Source organism: Canis lupus, chromosome 5 (genome assembly GCF_003254725.2).
Source record: "Canis lupus dingo isolate Sandy chromosome 5, ASM325472v2, whole genome shotgun sequence".
Classification (NCBI taxonomy): Eukaryota; Metazoa; Chordata; class Mammalia; order Carnivora; family Canidae; genus Canis; species Canis lupus.
The window spans coordinates 65,726,665-65,743,786 of NC_064247.1; the positions used below are offsets into that span (position 1 = coordinate 65,726,665).

The 17,122-nt window shown below is 52.1% G+C and overlaps 1 long non-coding RNA gene across 1 annotated transcript; it reads right to left on the reverse strand.

Moving 5' to 3' along the window:
* Positions 1 to 5,442: 5,442 nt before the first annotated feature.
* LOC112646797 (uncharacterized) lies at positions 5,443 to 15,430 on the reverse strand. Its single transcript, XR_003127902.3, has 4 exons — positions 14,650 to 15,430; positions 14,397 to 14,488; positions 12,908 to 13,018; positions 5,443 to 7,514 (listed from the first exon to the last, which is right to left on the reverse strand). It is a non-coding gene; the product is annotated as an uncharacterized LOC112646797 (long non-coding RNA).
* Between the last annotated feature and the right edge of the window lie 1,692 nt (positions 15,431 to 17,122).

Genomic DNA, 17,122 nt, shown 5'->3' on the forward strand with positions numbered 1-17,122 from the left:
GGGAGGCGAAGGAGCCATGGGATAGGCACTCTTGCTGCGAGGACCTCGAGCTTTGCAGAATGGACCCTTGCAGGGGCCCCAGTCTTTAGAGACCTGGGCTGGTCCCACCACACCACATCAGGGGGCTAGGGTCCAGGGCCGGCGGTGCCTGCAGTGAGCCACCTGACCCTGGGCAAGTCCCTTCCTCTCTGACTCTCAGTCACTCGTGTATAAAATGGAGCCAATTGATGTCCACAGCACCCTGGCCTGCTCCACCCCCAGGTGGCTCATTGCTCCTACTCCTGGACCCTGGGTACTTTGCCGCTCCTGTCCAACCCGTAATCTGGTATCCATCTTTCCTTTCTGTCCTATAAACCAGCCTGTCTCCACCCAGGAACCCCCTGAACCCAACATGGCTAGCAAGAGTCAACCCCAAAACCCTGGGTGACAGAGCGACCCAGCTGGGCATCATGCCCTGCGCCATGTGTCCCGCCGCACACAACAGCTAAGGTTCCAAAGGGGACTGGCATCCTCGCCTCAGAGCCTGCAACATGCTTTATCTGGCTCTGGTGGTGGCCAGGGCATACCGTCTCCAGAGCCAGGCGGAAGGGACACAATGTTGGCAGGACGGGGGCGGGGGAACGACAAACCCAACATCGGAAGTGTGGCCAAGAAGCACCCTTACAGTCTGAGTGGGGCACTTTCCAGAAGTGGGATGTGGCCTCATGTGTCAGAGCTGCCGGGGAAGGCAAGGCAGGATGTGATTAATGTCGGCCGTGGGTGTGACAGCCCGCCAGCCTGCCAGCCCGCAGTCTCATTGTTAGAGCAGAACAAATGCAGCCCCCCGCCCGCTCCCCTGCCTGCTGCCTGCCCAGCCCCACCCTGTGTCGAGTCCCCCTCCTCCCTTGGGGTGTACAAACCCACAGTGCCAGGCACTTAAAAATAGCATCCTACCCGAAACGTAGGCATGAGACGGAAACTCCAGAAAAGGAGAAAGCATCTCCTCCCTTGCACGTGGACTCTAAGCAAGCCGTGCCTGCCTTCTGTTCCTCGTGGAGAAAGGAAAGCCCATGTGCTAAGCTCCCCGGCCTGAAGCCAGCACCAAGATTCAACGGGGCTGCTGCACTGGGCATCACCCCTCCCACCCAGGGCCGTTCTGCACCCAGGCATTGAAGGAGGGACTCACCTAAGGAATCGACTCATTTCTTACTTTCCTCCCTAGAAGGTCACTACAGGCTGGCTGTGACCTTGACCCCTCCATCCAGCCTCTGCCCTGTTGGGCCAGTGACCCACCTGACTGCATTTCCGTATGTTTTCTTTTGCAGCATTGTTGATAATAGTGAAGAACCAGAAGGAGCTAAAACATCCAAAAATAGAGGTCAATCAAGTTAATTATGGTGGAGGCACCAAAGAATACAATGTGGTCTTCCAGAAGCATCTTCAGAACGCCCTGTTTCTTCTAGTCTGAGACATTGTCATTTGTCACACGGATGGCCCATTCCATAACCCCCTTCAGGGGAGAAAAAGAGAGAAGCAGCAGCTGGCACGTTTCTTTTGACGATGATTCTAAAACATATCCCTATTTCAGAAACATCAAAGTGTGGGAAAATATGCAATCTGGGAAAATGAAATGATTTGGAGAAAATGTTCTGGATACATTTTTAAGTTTAAAAGAAGTGGGTTAAGCAACATCATACCCGGGCTTAAGAAAAACTAGCACGCATATACAGACGTACGCTGTGCTCATTCAACAGTGATTTGAGTCTGTGAAACACGCAAGCGTAGAAACAGGCAGAGGGACACGTAACGAAAGCCAGCACTGTGTCTCCAGGCACCGGGGCTGTGAGCGCTGTGGGTTCTCTTCCTTGAGGTTTCCTGTATTTTCCGATTTTCTGATTTCATGGTCACGTGACTAAAATGATAGCATCTCCTGCTTCTGACCACCTCTCCATGTGTCCACACCCACCTGTGCCGAACGCCCTACGACAGGGCCTCACAACCACCTGTGGTGGCAGGAATCCTTGCTGTTGCCATTTTGCAGGTTGGAAAACTGAGACTCAGACCAGTAGTTTTTCCAGCGTGGTGGGGCCCAGTTTGGAGCTCCGGTCAGCCTGATTCCAGAGCAGAGGCTCTTAACCATTATGTGCAGACACGAACCTCACCACGGGCTCTGGGTCTTCACACTGCAGGGCATCTAAGGACAGTGTCACCTCCTTGCTGGCCAGGAAGGGAGGCCTTGATGTGCAGCCCAGGGAGGACTCCTCACACGGCTACCCAAAGGCTAGGGGCTGGGGCTGGGGCTGAGGCCTCCCCCAGCCCTTTGGTCCTGAGCCACCAACGTGTTTTGTGGGATAAAATGAGTGCAATCAGGCTGAGAAAACCAAGACCAAGACCCAGCCCAGCCTGCCCAGCCCTTCCTGGAGGCAGACGAACGAAATGAATATTCCCATAGTTCCACACAAGGATGCTTTGGCAAACCCCCCTGCACCCCTTTTCATGGTGTCTTCTTGTCCTCCCGAAAGGAGTCTCTAGCTTCTTCAAGAGATAAACATTTCTGATATCATTTCTTCTCAGCTGGGCAGCCAAGAGAGCAGCTGGGAGCCTTCCAAGCCTGGGGTTGGGGAGCGTACTGGTTTGCTGGAACTCGGATGTGAATCTTTTCTCTAGGAGACCCCAAGAAGCTGTTCCAAACAAACAAAAAGGCTGCTGGGGAAACTGGTGGCAGGGAACCCAGGGCAGCCCCTGCAGCCCTGGGAGAGAAGGATGGAGTCAGCAAATTCCAGGGTCACTGGTAGCGGGCATTGGGCATCGCCGCCAACCACTGAGCTCCTCGAGGCACCAGGCTGTGCATCCATGGCAACGACGGGGCAGGATGGTCCCATTGTCCAGGCGAAGGAAGCTGAGGCTCAGAGTGGTGAATGACAGCCCCACAGCCAGAACACAGCCTGAGCTCAGAACGATGCTCTCCCAACCCTCTTCACTCCGACTCCTCTGGGGACACTGTGAAAGCCCCAGAGTCTCTTGCTTTAAAAAATGCGCACAGGATTTTCATGCAAAATGTGGCAGCTAAATTCAGAGAGGTCAAGCTCTCTTCGAAGGCCTTTGATAAGAATCTCTCCAAATACATTGCCTTCCACCCTGCATCCCTGGGCCAGCACAGTCCTCAGGGGAAGGGGAGGGAAGGATGTTCATCTCTACCTTTTACCACAGCCTGGAAGGGGAGAAGGACCAGAAGTGCATTCTCTCTGTAGCAGCCCTGTGCGCGCAGGACCAGGACTCTGCACGGTGAGGGAGCCAGGCCTGGCCCCCAACATTTTTGGCTATTGGGAGCTCCAGTCTCAGCCCCATTTCTAAACTTGTAGAACTCGTGTCAGACTTCAGATCTCCAGAATGGGGAGGTAGAAATGCATGTCCTCAGCTCTGGAGTTTGTGGGCATTTGTTACAGCAGCCACAGGAAGCCAAGGCACCTGTCCAGGAGCATACATTCGGGGCTGCTTTCCCGGCTTCCCCGCACAGAGCAGGCAAGCCCACACAACTGGAGGCCCTCTACCCCCAGGAAAATTTAAGCTCCCCTTTCAGAGAATGCTAAGATGTCAGGTGATCACTGTGAGAAACTGCCATGGCTCCTGGGTGCCAGCACTCATGGTCCCTGAGCCACAAGGCAGCCCATTACACAGACAGGAAAAGTGAGCCTCATGGAGACTGAGTGGCGTGCCCAGGGCCATGCAGCCACGAACCGAGGTCCCCAAGGCTCTGGGCTCTTCTAGCTCACTCTCATTTCCAACACAGCCAACTGCTAATGAACGCGGACATGAAGAAGGGGGTGCTGGCACGGTCACCGCAGGACTCAGGCGGGGCATGCGCAGTGCTGTATGCATGCCCAGGGAGCGAGAAGGGTGTTGTGGAGGTGCCAGCCCCTCAGTTACCCATGGCAATGGGCCAGTGATGGTGAGATAGTCCAGGATAGTCCCGTCTCACCACAGACAGCCCCTTCATCCTCGCCCCTGAGTTAATTTCCCAAAGGGATTAACAGGGGATAAAGAACCAACAAGCCCCTTGCCCCACTCTGGGAGAACCAACCACAGGGTGGATGGGAAGGCAAAAAGTACACGGAGAGGCCATAGAGTCTATCCTGGAAGACAAGAACACTAATTGGGCACACCTGGCCTCAGACAATGCTGGAATGCACTCAGGTGGTTATCTGCCCAGCTGTGAAATTACTGATTACAGAGCACATACATGATCACAAGCTGGCTCGAATGGAGTACAATGGCTCCACGATTATGATAAAGGGTGACAACAACCCTGTAATGGTATCAGCCCCACTACACCCACGCCTCATGTAATGTGGCAGTGCAGCCTCATGGAGAAACAGCTGGGGCCAGAGCTAAGTTACAAACCTGGTACTACAGCATGCCACAGGTGACCTCCTGAGCCTCCCAGTCCTCATCTGCAAACAGAACCTTTATTTTGTTCTGGCTTCCAAACACTCTGCTCATCCATGGACTTTAGGAAAGGCAGGCTCCAGCCACAGAAGTCATATTCTGATTGATCAATGGCCATCACTAGATGCCTCTAGTCCTCTTGTCTGTGGTTACTTGCAGCATAGATATGTGATGCAACCTAGCCAATAAGCCAAGGGGCTTCAGTGGAAGATTTTTTTTCCTTAAAATTCATACACAAAGAAAGATAATCTTTCTTCTTCTGTCAGAAGCTGGATGTGATGTCTGGAACACCTGCAACCACAGCATGAGGAGAACCAGCCAGAGGTCAAGGCTGACACCCTGAGGAGGGTATAATGTATAGAGAGAAGAAGCCAGGGCATTAAACAACCCTGGAACCTTCCTATCTCAGGACTTTTTGACTTTTCAAGCTGCTAGTTAGCAGGTTACATGGGTAATGCCACATCTAATGTCAGAAGCACAGATGGATAGTGAATAGAGTGCATTACCATAAAATGTTATTACACATTTAATACACAAAAATGTGGCCAAACCAAGGTGATCCAAAATATGAAGATGTTGTAAATCATACCAACTATTTTCTACAGTTAGCAATCATCTCTCAAACACAGGTTGATAAGTGGATTGGCTGGGTGATCCCTGATGGCCCCTTTATCACTTTTCTCATCTGCTAATTAAGATGTTAATTTCACATGACTGCCAGATTCTCTTCAGATCAAGTCTTTTCCCATTCTGGGATTCACATCATGTTGTAAGGAAATATTAACAATATTTTGGCAAAAAATTCCACTCTGCAAGGAATTTCTACTAGGGTAGAAACATAATTACACATAACAAATCATCACTGATAGATAAGATATATACTAACTGGAGAAATTAGTATGATGCCATAATCTTTACAGAATTAAAGAGAGAGCTTTGGAAGCAGCATTGCAAAAACTTATTTGGGAAGTCAGAATGACCATCAGCAAACATTTATTTTTTTATTTTTTAAATATTTATTTATTTATTATTTATGATAGACATAGAGAGAGAGAGAGAGAGAGAGGCAGAGACACAGGAGGAGGGAGAAGCAGGCTCCATGTCAGGAGCCTGATGCGGGACTCGATCCCGGGACTCCAGGATCGCGCCCTGGGCCAAAGGCAGGCGCTAAACCGCTGAGCCACCCAGGGATCCCCCATAAGCAAACATTTAATAAATGCCTACTGTATACAAGGCATCCATCTAGAGCTGGAAACCCAAAGTGACAAAAATGTATCAGACCCAGTCCCTGTTCTTGGGGGAGCTTAGCATTTAATTAAGGAACCAGTAGGTGTGAGTCCACAGGACTGACCTTCCCTAGGGACATGCTGGCATAGTCTTATCATATTTTACAGCCAGGGATGGTTCTGATGGTTCTGTACAGATGTTTGCTTGGAATGCTGTCCCTGTGTAAAAGAGAGTAAGTCTCAGGACCAAGAAGCCAATGCATGAAAAGAATCACATGTGTGACAGAAGGACCAGTGATTTTAAAAAATGTCAGCTATAGAAACAACTATTCAAACAGAAGCTAAAGTCAAATACACACTACATACACAAGCATACAAACATACAGTATCCAAGCTGCTGTAGCTAACAGGTGAGGGCAAGGCAGGAAAACTCTAGTGTGATTAGGGTCACAGAGTGGACAGGACATGGGATCTGTCCTTGCTGGCTGTGTGCAGAGGGCAGGTAGCCTCTCAGAACCACAGTCTCTTCATCTGTGAAAGGAGAATCTAGGGAAAAGATGCAAAGCACCCAGCCTCCAGCAGGTCTCCTCCACGACACCAGGGTCATCTGAGCTGTGTCAAAGAGACACTGTCCGATGACCTTCCTCGTCCATGGACTTGTCATCCTTACTCGGCTTCCAACTGTGCCATTCCAGAGGGGACAGGGCAGCAGGACCGGGGACCGGGAAACCTTTGTTCCAGTCCTGCTCTGCCTGCATCTGCTCTCTTTCCTCAAGGCCTGATCGCCTCCTTTGCCAGGTGAGGATAAGGATCTATTGATTTCAAAGGCATGTCACAGGGTTAAATGAGGCATGAAAGTGCTTTGTCCCCTGGCATTTCTGCCTTTCCTGCTTTTGGTGCCAAAACCTTTAGCTTGGCTGGGCTTGGCAGGAGGCACAGTGAGCTCCCAGCCTCGAGGCTTGGCTCCATCGCTGGCTCGCTGTCTGTCCTTTAAAATGGACTTGCCACTCTGTGCCCTATGCACCGAACCCACTGCATAAATGACAGCAGGTGTGATAACATCCTATCATTTTTGTTCTGTGACATGGAGATGGCTTGGGCCAACCCGGGGGTTGTCTGTGCTATAAACACCCACTGAGGTCAGGAGTATGCATCCGGCACCGAGAGCTGCTTGAGAGTCCAGGTGATTTGGAAGCCCTGGCCCGTTTCCACTATTTACTGCCCTGAGCCTGTTGTGGGACCCCTACCTTCATTAGAACACAGGATAAAGGTGTTCCCAGAGGTGCTGGCGGCCACCAATTCTTGAGCGCCTGCTAAGCAGTATCTCATCTAATTCCCCAGGCTCCTTTGGAGATATTTTTACATCCATTTTGCAGAGGGAGGGAGACATGGGAGAGGAGGTTAGTTGCACACTGGGGGTGAAAGCCAGGATTAAAATTTGCTCCCTCTGACTTCCAGAGCTCCTGCCCTCGACCTCTCTGGTCCACCACAGGGAAGATAGGTTTGAGAAGCTCCCTTGGGCAAACCACATGTAGCCACTAGGAACGCACTCAGCAGCAGGTAGCAGAGAGTCCAACTCACTTGAACAAACGTGGGTTTATTTTTCAAGCAAGAAGCTTGGTGGAGCAGTCGGATGGTGCCAGGCTCAAGGTCTGGGCGAGCGTCCCTTGTGTTCCTCATCGCAAGGTGACAAGATGGCAGCCATGGCCTCCAATGCCCCGGCCACACCAGAGAGCTCCGGTGGGGAGGGTGGAGGGGTTTGCCTGACACATTTCCCCTCCTATTTGAAAAGCAGTTTTCCAGAAACCCCTCGTCAGGCTTTCACCCGAGTCTTACTGGCCAGCCTGGATCACAAGGTCACTCCTGGATTCGAGGGAAACATCGTAAAAGTTTTGTTTTCCAACCTCTGTAGCCAGAGCCAGTGAGAAAGAACCACTGGGAATGGTTCACCAGCCCGGCACACTCCCAAGGGGCTGTCCCCACCCTTGTCTCGAAGACCAGATCCGTGCCCTGGAGCCAAAAACCCAGGAGCAGGTGGTAGGGTAGGGGTGGTGTTTATAACAACAGAAATTTGCTCTCTCGCAGTTCCTGAGGCCAAAGCCAAAGTCAAGGGGGCGCAGGGCCCCTTTCCCTCCAGCCTCCCTCAGAGGCTCCCAGAGTCCCTTCACTTCTGCCTCCATCATCACATGGCCTCTCCCCTGTTTGTCTCTTAGCAGGACACCAGTGCTTGATTAGGACCCACCCTCATGCCCTCACCTCAACCCGACCACATCTGCAAAGACGTGGATCTCACGGGTAGTGGTTGAACACATGCAGAGGCTGTGGGAGGGAGACTATGGGACTGTCCGATCCCACACCTTCACTCCCCCTCACCATTCAAAGAGTCCCCACTCCCAGACCTTCCGTAGGAGCAGAGGTACATTCATTTATGTGGTGGCAGAACCAGTTACCACAAACTCAGAGACCCGAAACAGCGCCCCTGTATCATCTGGCAGCTCCATACGCCAGAAATCTGAACAGACTCATCTAGGATCTCTGCTCAGGGTCTCCTGGGCAGAAATCAAGGTGTCAGTGGCTGAGCTCTTGTCAGCGGGAGAATCTGCTTACAGGCACAAGCACGTTGTGGCAGAAGCCACTTCCTTGAGGCTGTGTGTCTGAGGTCCCTGTGTCCTTGCTGGTTATACGTCAGGGCCACCCTTTGCTCCCTTCCCATGTGGCCCTGTTACAAGCAGCAACAACATTTCCCATCCTCCTGACCCTTCTAAGATTGCTGACCAGCCTGAGAAAATGCTCTACTTCTAAAGTTCACCTGATTGGACCAGGCCCACCCAGATCACCTTTGTGTGTTAGGGTCACTTGATCTGGGATTTTACTTCTGCAAAATCTCTTCACTAGATTAGTGCTTGGATAACCAGGGGCTGTAAATCCTGGGGGAACCATCCTTGGAATTCTGCTTACTCTGAGAGGTCTTACAGGGAGATTAGCTGTGAGAGCCTCTCTCCCTGTCCCCTTCCCATCCCTAGGCAGGAAAGAACCATCTTCCTCCTCTGGTATAAAATGGGCCCTTTTTCTGGTACAGAGGAATTTGCAGAAATTCACTCTGTACCCTGAAGGAAAAAATATGGGAGACCTGGCCTCCAAGGGGAAACCCAAATATACTGAACAAATCTGCCTTCTGCAGGCTGTGGAGGAGGCCACCCATTAGGTGGCCTACTTGGAAGAGTTAGCCATTAGATTTCTTCTTCCTTTTGTCAGGACATTTTGAAGTGATAAGCTGTCAGAACTTTTCAAAACTGATTCTCAGAATGAAGTGTAATGAGATTCTCAATATAGATACCCTTCATCACTAGGCATGGATGACCCCCGCAGCAGCATAAGAGACCCATGAGGATTCCCACGCTCTCAGCAGGCAGGCTGTGGGGGCTGTGGACAGCTGACTTTCCCTCACTGTACTGGGGTGAATGGTGTCCCCCCAAATCCATGTCTACCTGGCACCTAAGAACGTGACCTGATTTGGAAATAAGGGTCTTTGCAGATGTAAACAAATTAAACAAGGTCATACTGCATTGGACAGGCCCTGAACCCAAAGCCTGGGGTCCTCATGAGAAGACAGACATTTGGACATAGACAAAGAAAGGAAGGTGGCCACGTGAAGATGGAGGCAGAGCTGGAGTGGTGTGGCCATGAGCCAAGGAGCACCAAGGATGGCCAGCAGCCACCAGAGGCTGGGAGAGATGCCTGGGCAGATGTCCTACCGACCCCTTGGTTCCAAACATCCAGTTTCAGGGCTGTGAGAGGATAAATTTCTGTGGTTTTAAGCCATGCAGTGTGTGGTAATTTATCTACAGCAGCCCTAGGAAACTAATACCCCACTATGTGTGCTTGTTACTTATTTATTTATTAAGTTGTTTTTTTTTTTTAAATTTGAGAGAGAAAGAGAGAGCATAAGTAGGGGGAGCAGCAGAGGGAGAGAGAGAAGGAGACTCCTCACTGAGCAGGGAGCCCTACATAAGGCTGGATCCCAGGACCCTGAGATCATGACCTGAGCTGAAGGCAGACACTTGACCAACTGAGCTACCCAGGCGCCCCAGGTGTGTTCCTGCTTTTTAAATGGAATCCTGGGATCCCTGGGTGGCGCAGCGGTTTAGCACCTGCCTTTGGCCCAGGGCGCGATCCTGGCAATCCAGGATCGAATCCCACTTCGGGCTCCCGGTGCATGGAGCCTGCTTCTCCCTCTGCCTGTGTCTCTGCCTCTCTCTCTCTCACTGTGTGCCTATCATAAATAAAATAAAATAAAAAAATAAATGGAATCCTGACTACCTACAACCCTCACCCTATTTTATACCAACCACATTCAGTGGTTGCCAACCACTTTAAAGCATTTTAATTTGCAACCCCTGTGGTAATTAAATATAAAACTGGCTTTCAAAAGCAAATACCTCATATTATGCACAAAAATAAACTCCAGGGTGCTTGGGTGGCTCAGTCTGTTAAGCATCCCACTTTTCATTTTGGCTCAGGTCACTGGTCTCAGGGTCATGAGGTCAAGCCCTGCATCGGCTAGTGCTGAGTGTGGAGTCTGCTTGAGATATTCCCTCTCTCTCTGCCCCTCTTCTCCTTGCTTATGTGTGCTCTCTCTCTCTCTCTCTCAGAAATAAAGAAATAAAATCTTATAAATAAATAAATAAATAATTCCAAATGGGTCAGGAATCTAAACATGAAAAAAATGAAACCAAATATATAATACAAAAAAAACAAAAGCAAACAAAAAAAATATAACAAATAAATTTCTTTACAACCTGGGTATAGGGAGGGGTTTTCTAATCACAACTAAAAAACCCAGATGTAATAAATGATCATAAAAAATAAACCTTTTCAAGGTAAAAACACCATAAATGAGGTCAAAGACAATTGACAAATTTGGACAGAATACTTTCAACATAAATCACAGATAAAGGGCTATTAACTCTAATATATATTTTAAAAACTCTTAAAAATTGATGGAGGGGGTTCTGGGTGGCTTGGTCATTTAAAAACCCAACTCTTGGTTTCAGCTCAGGTCATGATTTCATGGGTTATGGGATTGAGCCCTGTTTTGGGCTCCTCACTCAGCAGGGAATCTGTTTGAAAGATTCTCTCTCTCTGCCCACTCCCTATTCATTCTCTCTGTCTCTCTTTCTCTCTGCATCTCTTTAAAATGAAATGAGTAAATCTTTAAATACATAAGTAAGTAAAAAATTGATGGAAACAAAGACCCAAAACCTGCTAGAAAAATGTGCAAAAAACATGAATAGGCAACTCATTAAAAAAAAAAAAAAGATACAAAAATGGTATCCACATCTGGTTCTCCAACGAAGCTAGAGACTCTGAGTCCCCTGATATAATTTAATAAACGTGTTTTTCCTCAAACCAGAGTAGACTGCTCTAGGCAGTTTATTTTATAAGCACAGAGTGTTTCCAGATATCAATCCACCTCGAAGTATAAAGACTTTCTAGCCTATAGCATCTCCAAAAATTACCTACATGGAGTGTGGAGACAGCTGTGTGTAAGAGGAGTTCATGTCTATATTTTTAAGCAATCACAGTTTTATCACAGCAGGAGCACTGCCTTCTGGGGTGAGCTCCTTGAAGGACGGTGTGTTACTGGGTTGGGTGAGCTCTGGCTCCTCCTATCTTTTACAGTTACACCTTGTCACCCAGACAATACGTTATCTGCCTCTGGAATGTGTTTTCACCCAGACTTGAGTCTGGGTGTGTCCTGTCTTGAGACCTCAAGCCAGGTGGTGAAGCCTTGACTGGGATGACACTGGGAAACAACCCAGTTCCTCTGCGTTAGCCCTGCCCGAACTTTTCAGAAACATTCGGGGGATCTAGAGGAGGCAGATTAGGTTTCAGCCTGGTGCAAGGTCCAGGATAAGCAGAGCTGCCTTCTAAAACTCAATCAGCAAAATGTAGAAACAACCTGGATGCCCAGCAGTAGGGGATTAGTAGAATAGATTGTGGTATAGCCAAACAACAGGATTCTGGGCTGCCCTTGAAAACCAGGACTTAGAAGAGAGTCCATGGCGTGGGAAGACATCTGGGATATGTTGTCAAATGGAAAAAAGAGATCATAAAATGTGGGAACAGCCCTATCTTTGTGGTGAAAACCACTTCCGTAAAAACAGGTGTGCATAAATATGTGTGGCTACAACAGTGTCTAGGAGGATGTATTTTAAAATGTTAACATTGGCTATGACTGAGAAGCAAGCTTATATGTGACTTTTACATAGTTTTTTAGTGAAACATAATCTCACTAAATAGATACAATAAGTATGTATTACCTCATAATCAGGCAAAACAACACTAATATATACCTATGCTATTACTTACATATGTACAAAACCCCTAATTTATTTGCTTTAAAATAGTCCATTAGAAAAATGTATGTATGCCAGGGAGCAGTGGGAGCAATAGGTGAGCTAGGAACAGCAAATGTAATTGCTCTGGAAGTAGTGCAACAGGGACACGGGGAGTCACCACACTAGTCAAATGACTTTTGGGTATGCTTGAAAATTTTCATAGTACAAAGATAAAACACACAAAACCAAAAGCAGCAGTGAATTAATTGTTGGCTTTCAGAGGATATAATTATGGTGTGAGAAAGGTAGAAATGTGAAAAATGAACAAACCTACAAAAGAAATAAGGCTCAGGAGTTAACAAGAACCCTTGAGCCACTGATAGTGCAACCTTATTAAGCCTCAGCTTCTGGGGTTGTAAAACAGGGAGGATCCTTGTCCACAGGCAGGCCTGGGACACGAACTTAAATGATTATTTTGGTGGTTGCTATTGGTCCGGAGAAGCAGGCTAGATGCCTGAAAGCAAAACTTCCATTCCCCAAAGCAGCTTTCAAATGTCAGTGTGTACCAGGGTCACTGGAGAGCTAGCAAAATGCAGAGTCCAAGACCCCACCCCCTGGGAGTCTGACTCCATACCTGGGGGTCAGGCTTAGGAACGTCCATCTTAAATCAGAGTCCAGGTACAGTAGAAATGCTCTACCTGGCCAAAGGCCAAAGAAACCCAAAGGAGCAGGTCTGTCCTGGAGGAAAATTTGTGGCAGTGCAGAGAGAGAGAGTGCTGGGCACTGTTTGGGACAGTTGCCCATTTATGACTCCAGGTGGACTTTGTCAGCAAGTCCAGACTAGGAAAAACTGGCATGCAACTGATACAACTAGAGTCTCTGGTTTGCAGAAATAATGAATAAATGACACGTCACCTTTGTGCTTTCCTCCAGGAGGGACAGAGTCTGGGTAACAGACTTAGGTCGGAAGGTGGTTCCAGCATGTACAGACTGCATAGCCTTTAGCCCAAGATGACTAGTCCATACCTATAAAAGGGGAACAAGGGCAAGAGTTTAGAAGCAGGCCTTCAAGGTTGTGGCGCTTACACGAGGCTCTCAGGAGCTGAGGCCCCAAGCAAGGAGAGAACTCTTTCTCAAAAATAGTATTTATACTCTATTCCAGCTCTATGGAAAATGTAGATAGACATATAGTTCTGCCCTGGACCTCAGGGAGCTCCTGAGGGCAGGGCCCACTTTACCGTCAGCCCCTTGCCTGAGTTAGGCATGCAGCAGGTCTGTTCACTCCTGGGAGTGAACTTGCTGTCCCATTCAGCGTCTTACCGGGAATCTCTCCTTGTCTAAACACATGGCCTGCTTCCCTTTTACCTGAACTTCTTGGATGCTGTGGAAGAGTGCCCTACCATATGACTTACTCTCCCTCCCCAGCCTCCTCCCCTAGAGCCTCAGGCCCTCCACTTTGTAGGAGGTGAAGAAATGTCCAAATCCTACTTGAGGCCAGGGGTCACCTTTTGCAGAGGGAGAGAAAGGGACCAGCTCCAAGCAGCTGTTTTAGGGAAGGAGCCCTGGGTGGGAGGGAGGGCACTGGCTGGCTCAGAGGACCATAGCCTCACGGCCAGGCCAGAGGGATAGTGTTGGGAGGGACTGGCAGGTCGTCGTCGGTTCTTGCCACCAGGAGGCTCCTGGTTGCCTTCTGGGGAAGGGAACAGTGTGCGAAGAGAAAGCTCCTGCAGATGGGTGGCCATCTGCTCTGGAGACAGGAGTCCAGGCCATCTGTTCCTTAAAGTCGAGGAGCTGGGTCTCATTCTTCTTGGAGGCCCCCAAGTCCTTAGTGGAGTCTGGTCCTACAGTGTAGTAATGTACTATGGGTGGAGCTGAATTAAGTTGCACTGGAGAGAAGTTGGGGGGAAATCACGCTGTAAGAGTGTCCGGGGGCTTCCCACGACAGAAGCGTTCTTCTGCAGTCAGACATCCAAAGTTAAGGAGTCACAGGCCGTGCTCTCTCCACAGTCAAGGAGTCACAGGCCACGCTCCCTCCACAGGCTCTATGGGAGGGTCCTTTTCTAGCTCCTGGTGGCTCCAGGCATCCCCTGGCTTCAAACCTCTACCTCTGTCTTCAGGGGCATCTCCCATCCCCTGAGTCTCTGCTTTTCTTTTCTATCTGTTACAAGGACACTCTTATTTGGATTCTTACCTGAAGTATATCTGCAAAGACCCTATTTCTAAAAAGTCATATCCTGAGGTTCTGGGTGGACATGACATTTTAGGGGATACTATTCAGCCCAGTACACACATCCAATAGCAAAAAGTACAGCGAAAAGTGGCAAGGAGATAGTCAGGAGCTGGGATGCCTTGATTCAGGTACTAGAGGCTCAGTCATCCCACCCGTCCCAGGCCCTGTTAACACCTGTGACCTCCACTGCCAGCTGGGAGTGCGGTCCTGGTTTCCTTTCACAGATGAGAAAACCAAAGCTTGAGTGAACGGCCAAGGTCACACAGCTGCCTAGAAGTGGAACAGGGACACAGGTCTACTTGATACCATCGCTTGGGGGCTTTGCAACCTGGCCAGGCTGGATTGGAGGAACCCTCAGCGCCTGAAGGTCCCGACATCTTTTTGTTCCAAGGAACCTAATTAACCAAGAGAAAGCAAAAGTGTTGACTTGCCTTGATTCTCACATTGCTTTACTTCCTCATATCACAGATTTTGGAATGTGGCTACTTTCCCAGAATCACTTGAAAAGATGAGGTTAAAGAGAACAAAGATTAATTTAATTATTTATAGAAATTAGCCTGTACTGGGGAATTGAGGCAGGGAGACCCAAGGGGGCCAGTCTTGTCCCTGCTTCCTATGTGGATTTTACACTGCCTAGGATTGTTACCTGGATGCTGGGATGCCCGGGACTGTCACCTAGTTGTTGGGAGATCTGGGACCGTCAGTTGGCTTCTAGGATGTCTGGGACTGTCACCTGGTTGCTGGGATATCTGAGACTGTCACTTGGTTGCTCAGATGTCTGGGACTGTCATCAGTTGCCCGGATGTCTGGGACTGCCACTGGTTGCTGGGATGCCTGGGACTGTCACCAGTTACTGGGTTGCCTAGGAGTGTTACCTGGATGCTAAGATGTCTGGGACTGTCCCTGGATGCTGGGATGCCTGGGACTGTCACCTGGATGCTGGGATGTCTGGGACTGTCACTGGATGCTAGGATGCCTGGGACTGTCACCAGTTACTGGGTTGCCTAGGACTGTCACCTGGATGCTGGGATGCCTGGGACTGTCACTGGGATACTGAGATGTCTGGGACTGTCACTTGGATGCCTACTTCTCCTGTTCCTGGCCAAGAACCCCAGAGTGGCTCTGGGAAATTTTGCTCAAGGAGCAGAGAGGAGTCAGGGAGTGGGAAGCAGATTTTTTTTTTTTGTCGCCTATGTGGCTCTGCAAAATCTGTCCAACCTTGAAGTCCCAGGGCGGGAGAAGGTCTTGCTAGGTCGATTCCAGCCCCTTGAACCACATCCTGCAGAAAGAAATCCGAGCACGGGCCCGTCCGCGCTCTCTCGTGCAAGGCCAGAGGAGCAGGCTGGGAGCTCCGCAGGGCGAGGAGGGAAGGGCGGCGCGCAACCCGGGCCCCAGGCCTCGGAACCTGGCACACACGGGGGCCGAACCAACGAACCTGCACAGGACACCCACAGACGGGACCCCGCGGCAGGATCGGGAGGATGGGGCGGTGGCTCCCGCACCCACGGCCTGCAGGGTAGGGTGTCCAGGGGGATGGGGCCCGGCCCGCAGCCAGGGGCCACGCACGGGCCCGGGCGGCGGGGGGGGGGGGGTGATGCTCCGGCCCCAGGCCCCCAGGCCGCGCGGCGCCCCTGAGCTCTCGGCTCCCGGGGCGCGGACAGGAGGCTGGCTTAACAATGGCTCCATCTGGGCGAGGTCTGCGGAGGACGGGGTTCCCTGCGCACCCCAATGTAGGCCGCCGGGTCGCAGGGGCGGGCGCGGCCCCGGGAGCTCACGACCTTCCGGTGAGCCCCCCGCCCCCCCAGCAGTTAGGGTGACCCTCAGGTTCCGGGAGGCGCCCAGGGCTCAGAGAGGCCGAGCAACTCGGCCAAGGTCACACAGCTTCGCCGAAGGAGCGCCGGGTCGCGCGGCTCGGGGTAGGAGCCCCGCTCCCGAAGGGCTCCGGAGACGCCGCCGCCGGCCTTCGGGGACGCCCGGGAGCCACACGGGAAGGCCGGACGCCGGCTCTCGCCTCAAACAATGCTCGGCGCAAATCTGCGGGAACAAAAGCGAGAGGGAATCCGCCCCAGGTTTTCCGCCTTCCCGGCCCCGCCGGCAGCCGAGGGGCGGGGCGGGGCGGTTCCGGCGTGATCGGCAGCTCCTCGGAGGCGTGGCCTCAGCGGCGGCGAATCCCATTGGGCACGCGGAACCATCACGGGCCGAGAGGGGGCAGTGCGAGCCAATCAGCGAGGGGGGCGGGCCTGGCCGGCGCGGCTGTCGCGAGAGGCGGCCACCCCGCCCACTTGCGCCTCGTCCCGGCGCCTGTCAGCAGCGAACGCGGCCGCGCTCGGCCCGGATCCGTCCGCGGCGCGGGGAGAGGCCGAAGCGCGAGGCCGCGCGAGTGCCGGCGCAGATCCCTCCGCCGCCGCCGCCGCTCCGCCGCCGCTGCCGCCGCCGCCGCCGCCGCCGCCGCCGCCGTCGCCGTCGCCGTCGCCGCCGCGCCCGCCAGTCCCTGCGCGCCCCGCGCCCGCCCGCCGCTCCCGACGCGCCCGCCCGCCGCCCGCGGCCTCCGACCCGGCAACGGCCGGCCGGCCCAGGCGCGGCGGCGGCGGCGGAGGCGGAGGCGGCGGAGGCGGAGGCGGAGGCGGAGGCGGGGGAGGAGGAGCAGCAGCAGCCCCAGCAGCAGGAGGAGGAGGAGGCATGGCCCGGGCGGCTCCGGCGGGGGGCGGCCCGCAGTGACAGACCCTGCGGCGCGGGGGGAGATGGGGGCGGCCGCCTCCCGGGCGACGACGACGACGACGACGAGGAGCGGCCGCCGCCGCCGCCGCGCACCGGCCGCCGCTGGGGACGGGCGCGGGCCAGGAGCCCGCCCGTGAGCGGGGGGCCCGCGGCCGCTCGCCGCCCCCGGCCGCCCCGGCCGC